The 7,556-nt window shown below is 46.2% G+C and overlaps 1 long non-coding RNA gene across 1 annotated transcript in view; it reads right to left on the reverse strand.

Annotated features, from left to right (window-relative positions):
• The window catches only part of LOC108516492 (uncharacterized), a 15,626-nt gene extending 8,939 nt beyond the window's left edge, over window positions 1–6,687 (reverse strand). The window contains exon 1 of the long non-coding RNA XR_001881846.1: window positions 6,616–6,687. This is a non-coding gene — a long non-coding RNA (uncharacterized LOC108516492). The remainder of the gene's footprint in view (window positions 1–6,615) is intronic.
• Between the last annotated feature and the right edge of the window lie 869 nt (window positions 6,688–7,556).

Raw genomic sequence — 7,556 nt, forward strand, 5'->3', positions numbered from 1 at the left:
CCACCCCCCCCACCCCGCCCACACACAATTCCCTACTTGACCTTGAGGCCTGGGGACAGAACCAGCTTTATAGGCATTCGACCTCTACTGTCACACAGGGTCTCCTGCTTAGAAGGGCGCATGCTAGATTTAACACTCTGCTGTCCTCATCTTGAAATTCTTAATAATTTTTTAACAAGACCTACACATTTTCATTTTACACTGGGCTCCACACATTCTATGGCTGGTCCTGTGTAGGGAGACAGAGGCCCTGGTCTGTGGAAGAGGTAGGATATTCATGCAGGGGCAGAGTTGCAGGCAGGGTTTGAATTAAGCACCAAAAATATCTTGCTCCCTGCCCTCCTCTCCCTCCTCCCTCATTTCTGACAGAAGCTGGGGTAGGAGAGGGGCAGGGAGGTGACTTTGGAGCAGTTACTCATCGTCCCCTTAGCCCCTCTGATTTTCTTATTCTCTACCAGACCACGGAAATGGGAGAGGTGGGGGACTCATCGCCTGCAGCATCAGAACTGAGGAAACAGGGACCAGGGAAGCCGGGAGAGGAGAGAGAAGGAAGAAGAACCATGTACGAACGGCCTTGCCGCTCCCCTGCTCCTCCGCACCAGCAGCCCATCTAATCACACTAATTCCTAAGCAAGCTAATTCCTGATGGAGCCACCCTCTAAAGCTCTCACATGTTCATCTGTTTATCGCTTTACTGCCTCTGCCTGGTCCTCAGTTAAAGCTTGGTCACCTTTTACCCTGATGATTCCACAGTCTCCTGCGAAACTCCCCACCTTCCTAGCCTGGCTGCAGCCCACTCTGCCCCCGGCTGCTAGTGGGTTCTCTGCAGCTCCCTTGCTTAAGGCCCTTCTTCACTCTCCACCTCCCGTGAGACCAAATCTAGACTCCTGGGCACCAAAGCCACCAAGGCCCTTCCACATGAGGGGCCCTTATACCTCTGGGGCCTCAGCTCTGCCTCCTACTCACCCCCAACCCCTACCCTGGCCCCCTAGGCTCCACGCATCAATATGGAGCTTCTTTTATTCCTTGACCAGTTTATGCAGGGCTTGAAACATCCCCCCAGCCTGCTGCCGCTTCTTCATCTAGCTAATCTGGATAGTAAGTCACAACTAGGTTTAAACATCACTTTAAGCTTTCTCTGGCTTCTTGAGTCCCTAGAGACTTTGTGACTGAATGAAGAAGTAATGAAAAATTAGGGAGTTCAAAATTCAAGAGGTGTAAAAGGGTACAGTGAACAGTCTCTCCCTCCTTTTCTCTCTCTGGTTTCATTCCTGGAGAAATCAATGTTCCAGTTTCTCGTGCAGCCTTGCAGAGATATTTTATGCACACACAAGCCATATAAATGTTCTCCCCTTTTTACACAAATGGTAGCACTCCCATGCTATTCCGAGCTTTCATCTGGATTTCTTTTTATACCTTACCTACACCTGTATTTCACTTACATTTCATCCACATATACTCCTGAGCCTTGCTTTTCATTTTACACTGTACTTTAGTCTTTGATTTGTTGGTCAAGATTTCAAACTCCTTGAGGGCATGGAGCAAGTCTTTTTGTTTGTTTGTTTGTTTGTTGAGATAGTCTCACTCTGTCGCCCAGGCTGGAGTGCCGTGGCACGACCTCAGCTCACTGCAACGTCCGCCTCCCAGGTTCAAGCAATTCTCCTGCCTCAGCCTCCTGAGTAGCTGGGATTATAGGCATGCACCACCACACCCAGCTAATTTTTGTATTTTTAATAGTGATGGGGTTTCACCATGTTGGCCAGGCTGTTCTCAAACTCCTGACCTCAAGTGATCCATTGACCTTGGCCTCCCAAAGAGCTGGGATAACAGGCGTGAGCCACTGCTTAGCCAGCTAAGCCTTTTTTAAATTTTGTATTTCTAGCACCAAGAGCATGACTATGTGTGGGCCAGGCGCAGTGGCTCACACCTGCAATCCCAGCACTTTCGGAGGCCAGGACTGGCAGATCGCTTAAGCCCAGGAGCTCAAGACCAGCCTGGGCAACATGGCAAAATCCCATCTCTACAAAAAATACAAAAATTAGCTAGATGTGGTGGCACATGCCTGTGGTCCCAGCTACTTGGGAGGCTGAGGTGGGAGGGTCGCTTGAACCCAGGTGGTCAAGGCTGCAGTGAGCTGTGATCACATCACTACACTCCAGCCTGGGCACTGGAGTGAGATCCTGTCTCAAAAAAAAAGACTATGTATTTTATAACTTATAGGCTTACACAGGACACAGTGGTCTGCACCTGTAGTCCTAGCTGCTCAGAAGGCTGAGGCAGGAGGATCACCTGAACCCAGAAATTTGGGGCTACAGTGTGCTATGCCCTGGGCCCCTTCACCAGAATAAAACCATTGGAAGAGGCTTTCAGACTGCTGTGAGGAGAAAGAGAGGTTCTTCCTACGCTACTAGACATAGAAAGAGATGGAAATGTAAAGGAGGTCTCAGAGAAGCTGGAGCTAGGAGAAGGCCAGCTGGGATGGTAGTGAGTGTCTAACTGTTTTACCAACTATGGGTTCTAGAATCAAGTTAGTCGATTGTGACCAGTTTAAAAAATATAAACTACATAGAAAATATCAGAGGCTGGGTGTGGTGGCTCATGCCTGTAATCCCAGCACTTTGGGAGACCGAGACAGACGGATCACCTGAGGTCAGGAGTTCGAGACCAGCCTGGCCAACATGGTGAAACCCTGTCTCTACTAAAAATACAAAAATTAGCCAGGTATGGTGACTCACACCTGTAGCCCCAGCTCCTGGAGAGGCTGAGGTAGGAGGATCATTTGATCGCGACACTGAACTCCAGCCTGGGCAACAGAGTGAGACCTTGTCTCAAAAGAAAAAAAAAAAGGAAAGAAAAGAAAAAATAGAGGGTACTTTTACGTGTGTAAGGGTAAATATTATTTCTTTTTATTTGTTTGAGACAGGGTCTTGCTGTGTCACCCGGGTTGGAGTGCAGTGGCCTGATGACAGCTAACTGCAGCTTCAACCTATGGGGCTCAAGTGATCCTCTTCCTTCAGCCTCCTCAGTCACCGTGACTAGAGGAGCACATGCCACCAAACTGGCTAATTTTTAAATTTTTTGTAAAGGTGAGGTCTCACTACATTGCCCAGGCTGGTCTCAAATTCCTGGGCTCAAGTGATCCTCCCACCTCAGCTCCCACAAAGTGGTGTGAGCCATCACACCAAGTCAAATATTATTTTTGTTTAATTTACTATTTTTTGTTTGTTTGCTTTTACAAGGTTAGTCAAGTGAAGCAGTGGGAGTGGAGTACATATTATTTCTTAAACCTTTATTTCTATTTCAGTTTTGTGCATGTGTGTATGTGTATACTGGTTTCTGATGAAAAACAGATATCTTACTGAGAGTCTTAGTACAAACAAACAAAAAATGGTGAAAGTCATGGAGAAATAATGAAAAAGCTCATGGTGAGTAAAGTCCTAAATTGGGAATGAGGATTCACAGACGAACCAAGCCTCAGAGAGGAAGGCAGGGTACCTTTTGTGGAGCCCAATCTCCATCTGAGTGCAGAAATCTTCCTACACTCACAACTGACACACAGCTTTGAGCCTCTCTGGAAGACTTCAGGCACCAGCAGCTCAGTATTTCTCAAGCCTGTTGAAACCACCTTTGCAAAGATTCTGACAGTAAAAGAAATCTGACATGGCCAACTCCATCTTGCTCCTAGCCTCACAGACAGCTGTCTTCGGCTCATTCCTGCACAAAGGCCAAACTAAACATGGGAGGAATTTGGTTTATAGTTTAACTTGAAAGCAAGGACGATAATGGTCCCTCCCTAAAACTAACCTCCTCCTTGCTCAGGGACCAAAAATGTAGGCGTAGTTTCTATAATCCTTTACTGCTCAGAGGTCATGTGGCCAGAGGTCACAAGATTTGTGATTTGCCTGCCCTGTAGATAACATCACTACTGTAAAACCTAGGCTTGGTCTTTTGAGATGCATTCTGGCAACTGACAGACCCCACCTAGATCAGTGATTCATGACTCAACTGGGCCTGTGGCCCCACCAAGAGGCAGATGCAGCACAGAAGGACCATTTTCCACACCCCTGTGATTTAATCCCTAACCAGTCAGCAGTGCCCATTCCTAGCCCCCTGCTCATCAAATTGTTCGTAAAAACCCCAATTTGTGAGCCTTCAGGGAGACTGATTTGAGTAATAACTCCATCTCCAAGCTGGGCACAGTGGCTCATGCCTGTAATCCCAGCACTTTGGAAGGTCGAGGCGGACGGATTACCTGAGGTCAGGAGTTCAAGACCAGCCTAGCCAACATGGCAAAACTCCATCTCTACTAAAAATACAAAAATTAGCCGGGTGTGGTGGTGCATGCCTGTAGTCCCAGCTACTTGGGAGGCTGAGGCAGGAGAATCGCTTGAACCCAGGAGGCAGAGATTGCAGTGAGCCAAGATCACACCACTGCACTCCAGCCTAGATGACAGAATGAGACTCTGTCTAAAAAAATAAAATAAAATAACTCCATCTCCCACGTGGCAGACCTCATGTCAGTTGAACTCTTTCTTTAATGCAATGCTGAGGTCTTGGTGAATTGGTTTGGTCTGTGCAGTGGGCAGGAAGAACCCCCTGGGTGATTACAGCGTTCTGCCAATGGACAGCTCAAGTTGTTAGAACGTTCATCCTCTTTGCCCTTCTAGCTTCCACCCATGAGTTCTAATTCTCCACCTCTGTTGTGATCCAGACTAGGAACAAATAGGCAAATAAACTAAGAAAGCTATCTTGTGACCTCTAAGTTTCGTTTTCCTCCTGGTATAAGTATTTGTGTTTCTCAAGTATCTGAGCTTCCATAGACTTCACTATTCTAGTTGTTTCTCTAGCAGTTACCATTCTTGACTATATTATGGATCAGATATAGATATAAGGACTTTTCATTTCTATTTTACTAATTCTCACAACACTCTATGCAAAAGGTACTATTATTATCCTTTTGCATATGAGGCTCAGGACACTTAAATTGCTTACCCAAATTACACAGCCAGTTAGTGGCAGGATGAAATTTACCAATGTCTTTGTGTGATACCTAGAATTGATCTCAAGCCTCCAGATGTGGTTTGACTGGCCCAAAGTAGAGAATCTTTATCTTGACTTCCCCTTGGTGGGCAAACTTTTCTTTTATTTAAAACAGAGATGGGGTCTCACTATGTTGCCCAAGCTGGTCTCAAACTCCTGGCCTCAAGTGATCCTCCTGCCTCGGCCTCCCAAAGTGCTAGAATTGCAGGCATGTACCACCTTGCCCAGCCTAACATTCTTATATATGTCTCTAGGTGCACATATGCACACATTTCTGTGAATATATGGGCAAGAGTGAAATTGCTAAAGCATAGGGTCTAGCATCTCCAAGTTTAGTAATGTCAAACTGTCTTCCACCAATTTACACTCCTACGAAGGTTCATATTATTCCATATTCTTAACATCAGCATTGGCATTCTGGTGAGTGTGTAGTGGTATCTGATTGAGTTTTTAATTTGCATTTGCATGATGACTAATGATCTCTTGCATCTTTTCATATGTATATCAGTTATTTTCAGTTTCCTTTCTCAGTGAAGTGCCCGTTCAAGCCTTTTATTTTTCTATTAGATTGTATTTTCTTATTGATTTTTAGGATTTTTCTTCTTCTTCTTCTTCTTTTTTAAACCCAAACTGTGTATTTCCCCTACTTTATTTTATTTTTGACACAGGATCTTGCTCTGTCACCACGGTTGGAGTGCAGTGGCGCAATCACGGCTCACTGAAGCTTTGACCCCAAGGGCTCAAGCCATCCTCCTGCCTCAGCCTCCTGAGTAGCTGGGACCACAGGTGTGCACCACCACACTCAGCCAATTTGTGTATTTTTAGTAGAGATATGTTTTTGTCATATTGCTCAGGCTGGTCTCCAACTCCTGGGCTCAAGTAATGCCTGCCTCAGCCTCCCAAAGTGTTGGGATTACAGGTGTGAGCCACCACTCCTGGCTGGATTTTTCTATTGTAATCTATATTTATTTGTCAATTATGCATTAAAAATGTCTTTTCCTGGCTGGGCGAGGTAGCTCACGCCTGTAATCCCAGCACTTTGGGAGGCCGAGGTGGGCAGATCGCTTGAGCTCAGGAGTTCGATACCAGTCTGGGCAACATGGTGTAACCCTGTCTCTACTAAAGATACAAAAATTAGGCCGGGCGCAGTGGCTCACAACTGTAATCCCAACACTTTGGGAGGCCGAGGCGGGTGGATCACCTGAGGTCAGGAGTTCGAGACCAGCCTGGCCAACATGCCAAAGCCCCGTCTCTATTAAAAGTACAAAAATTAGCTGGAGGCCTGTAATCCCAGCTACTCGGGAGGCTGAGGCAGGAGAATCGCTTGAACCTGGGAGGTTGAGGCTGCAGTGAGCCGAGATCACACCACTGCACTCAAGCCTGGGGGCAAAGTGAGATTCTATCTCAAAAAACAAAACAAACAAAAAAACCCAAATATCTTTTCCTATTCTGTGGCTGACCTTGTCACTTTATTAGGGTCTTTTGACAAGGAGAACATACAGTGTCACATAGATATGGTGAAGTATATCAACATTTTAGAACCTTTTGTGTCTTTTTTGGGAAGACGTTCCTTACCTTGAGGTCGAGAAGATAGTCTCCTATGTTGTCTTCCAGAAGCTTTACTGTTTTTTCTTCACACTAAAGTCTACAATTCACATGGAATTTATTGCTCTGTTTATTTTTTATTTTATTTTTATTTTTTTTGAGACGGAGTCTCACTCTGTTGCCAGGCTGGAGTGCAGTGGCACAGTCTCGGCTCCCTGCAACCTCCACCTCCTGGGTTCAAGTGATTCTCCTGCCTCAGCCTCCCAAGTAGCTGGGATTACAGGCACGCGCCACCATGCCCTGCTAATTTTGTATTTTAGTAGAGATGGGGGTTTCACTATGTTGGCCAGGCTGGTCTTGAGCTCCTGACCTCGTGACCCACCCGCCTCGGCCTCCCCAAGTGCTGGGATTACAGGCATGAGCCACTGCACCTGGCCTTATTGCTCTGTTTAATATAAGTTAGGGAGGAATTCGATTTTATATTTTTCCATATGGACACTCAATTGTCCCAGAACAATTTATCAAAAAGTAGGTCCTAACTGGGCATGGTGGCACGTGCCTGTCGTTCCAGCTACTTAGGAGGCTGAGGGGGGAGGATCATTGGAGTCCAGGAGTTCGAGGTTGCAGTAAGTTGTGATCGTGCCACTGCACTCCAGCCTGGACGACAGAGCAAGACCCTGTCAAAAAGAAGAAAAAAAGAGAAGGAGGAGGAGGAGAGGGGGAATGGGGAGTAGGAGGAGGGGGAGGAAGAGGAAGAGAAGAAAGAGAGAAAGAATGAAAGGAAAAGTAAGTTCTTTTCCCCACTCCTCTGTTGTGCCACCTTTGTCATAAATCAATTGTCCAGATACCTATGAGGCTGAACCTGGGTTCCCTATTCTGTTCCGTTGGCTTGTTTTCCCATCCTTGCACCAGTACCCAACTACCTCAATTTCTATAGCTTGCAGTTGATTATAAGCTTTACGGTCTGGTGG

Source organism: Rhinopithecus bieti, unplaced genomic scaffold, assembly GCF_001698545.2.
Source record: "Rhinopithecus bieti isolate Rb0 unplaced genomic scaffold, ASM169854v2 scaffold_35856, whole genome shotgun sequence".
Lineage (NCBI taxonomy): Eukaryota > Metazoa > Chordata > Mammalia > Primates > Cercopithecidae > Rhinopithecus > Rhinopithecus bieti.